Source organism: Propithecus coquereli, unplaced genomic scaffold (assembly GCF_000956105.1).
Source record: "Propithecus coquereli isolate 6110/MARCELLA unplaced genomic scaffold, Pcoq_1.0 Scaffold127, whole genome shotgun sequence".
NCBI lineage: Eukaryota > Metazoa > Chordata > Mammalia > Primates > Indriidae > Propithecus > Propithecus coquereli.
The window spans coordinates 997,227-999,800 of record NW_012136858.1 but is presented as its reverse complement, the minus strand read 5'-3'; the positions used below and the strand labels follow the sequence as shown (position 1 = coordinate 999,800).

At 34.1% G+C, this 2,574-nt stretch overlaps 1 protein-coding gene across 1 annotated transcript in view; it reads right to left on the bottom strand.

Moving 5' to 3' along the window:
- Window positions 1–2,574, bottom strand: part of DOPEY1 (dopey family member 1) — a 145,369-nt gene that overhangs the window by 116,850 nt on the left and 25,945 nt on the right. The gene's annotated exons all lie outside the window — the stretch shown is intronic.

The window sequence follows — 2,574 nt, the reverse complement described above, 5'->3', positions numbered from 1 at the left end:
TTTTTTTCAGCAAATTCATATAGACTTCAACATATTGGTTGTTCACATCATTGCTTAAAATTATTTGTAAGTTTCTTTTACACTATTGTAAATGGAATTATTTTCTAATTTCCTTTTCAGATTGTTCATGGCCAACATATAGAAACACAATGATTTCTCTCTGCTATTCTTGTACCCTGAACCTTTGCTGAATTATTTTATCTTCTCTAATTGTTCATAATTTATATGCAATTATATATGTATATAACTCTTTATTTTTGATGAAATAGTAAGTTATACGGATTGGCTTAAAATGATACCTGTATATTGATGACTTCTACATCCATTAAACTAACCCAGTTCTTTCACCTGAGCTTCATACTTGTAAACCCAACAGCTACCTAGCTGTTTGATAAAGTCTTCATATTTCACAGTTCCAAAAGAGAATCTTCCCCCACCCAAAAAAAAGTATGTGCCTTCTCCTGTAATTGCCATTTCAAAATATGGCATCACTATCTATCTGGCTGACCCAAATCTATAAATCTAGGAACGATTCTTCATCCTTCTAAAAATCTCCTAACCTGCAGTCAATCACCAAGTTACTCTCCTAGATATTTTTTGAATATAATAAATCCTCTCCATCTACACCAGTTATATCTACCTAGAAAAGACCACTCTAATATCTTGATCATCATGTTTTGACAGGTAATGCTTCAGTATTGCCCTGAAGCAGCTGCTCTCAGTAAAACCTTTCATTGGTTTTCTGTTGCCAGTGTGGCTTTTAACATCTTTTAAGATTTGCCTACTTCATACCTCTGTACAGCCATGAACATTCACCAATTTTACTCTTGCACCCTCTGCTCCAGTTATTCTGAAGAATTCCTTTCTGATTTCTTTCAGAACCTTCCATGCTCTTTTTAGTGTCCGGGACTTTGCACATGCTGCTGTGACAGATACAATTCCTACTTCCTTATTTATATCCTCAGTATCTGTCTGGGTGATTCCAAAACTTTCAGGTCTCAGATTATGCCATTTCCTTAAAGAGACTATCTTCTAATTACACTTGGTTAGGTCCCTTCTTTGATTTCCCATAGTACCCAATACTTACTCATTAGAACATTTATCATTCTTTATTTTAATTATTTGATATCTGTCTTCTCCAACAGACTATAAGCACCAGAAACTGATGAACCATAATTATCCTTTTCTTTCTGTATCCCAAGTCCCTAGCACCATGTTCTGCAATTAGCAAGTGCTTAACAAATGAATTAAGACTCTCTCTTACTCCTGGTCTACACAGAAAATAGAAACCATCAAGTGAGAATGCCTTCAACTTCCCACTTTTCTGCCTCCCATTTAAGGAACAATCTGACCTAAGGAAACATTTATATTCTCGCAGCCTCTTCCAGAATTCCTCATGTGCTCAAGGGCCCATGACCTGCCTCAACCAGGGATCTGCTTCATTCATTATTCTTTTTCTTTTCTGTAACTTCTATCTTTCTTCCTTCACTGACATCTTTGCTTTTCGACACAAATGTACTCAAATATTTCTGCATGATTCTAAAAAGAGAAAAAACAACAGCAATAACCAAACCCCCAAATCTTTATTTTAACTACCTCCTGGCTTGAAGTTGCCATACTCTATCAATTTTTAGGAGGAAAAGAATATGTCTATGCATTTTATCCAATTTATTGCCTTCCATCTAATCGTCAGTCATAATACTTCTAGCCCCATCATTGAAACTGTTCTCATTACGGTTTACTAATTGCCAGACCCACTGGTCTATTTTTAAGCCCTTATTCTATTTTTCTGTAATATTTGATACTAACCACAACATTCTCTTGAAATTCTCTTCTCTCTTGGCTTCCAGGATTGCTCGCCTCCTGGTACATTTTCTATCTCTGACTCTTGTTTCTTGTCACTGGCTACTTTCCCCTACCTGCCCTTTAAATACTGAGATTTGTAACTACTCACAAAATGGTCATGCCTTTTCCCTTTTTGTTATTTACAATGTACCTGGGTGATTTCAATTATTCTCTTGCCTTCAACTGCCACCTAAATGCTGGCTGCTCTAAAATCTCTCTCTAGCCTGAAGTCCAGATTTATATTACCGAAAGCTTACTTTACATACTCAGTTAAATTTCTTAAGGAGTTCAAACTGCACTTCTAGCCTTCTTAGTAATACCTTTGTGTATTGTATCACATTAAAAAGAAATAAGCTTGAAGAGGAAATATGTTATTCTATCATGTAATAGGTTATAGAACTTTAAAAGTATTTGAGTTAAACCATAAACCTTGAGATTAAAAAATCATTATTTAATAAAAAATAAAAACAAATTTAATGGAAACTTTAGTTTTTAAATTAGCTACACTTCAAAAGTACAGAATATAATTTACTACATAATGTGTATGCATGTGTCCAAGAATATCTGCCACATTATTCTAGAATTTACTATTCTTACATAACATACTGATGCTAAAAATATGTATACTGCAATTTTGAAGAATAACTATATTGCTTAAGGTAAAATTTCTGTTATTTAAGAGTTAAAAAGTAGCAGGCATGAGTTATGTAAGGAAAATCTTGCCATGAG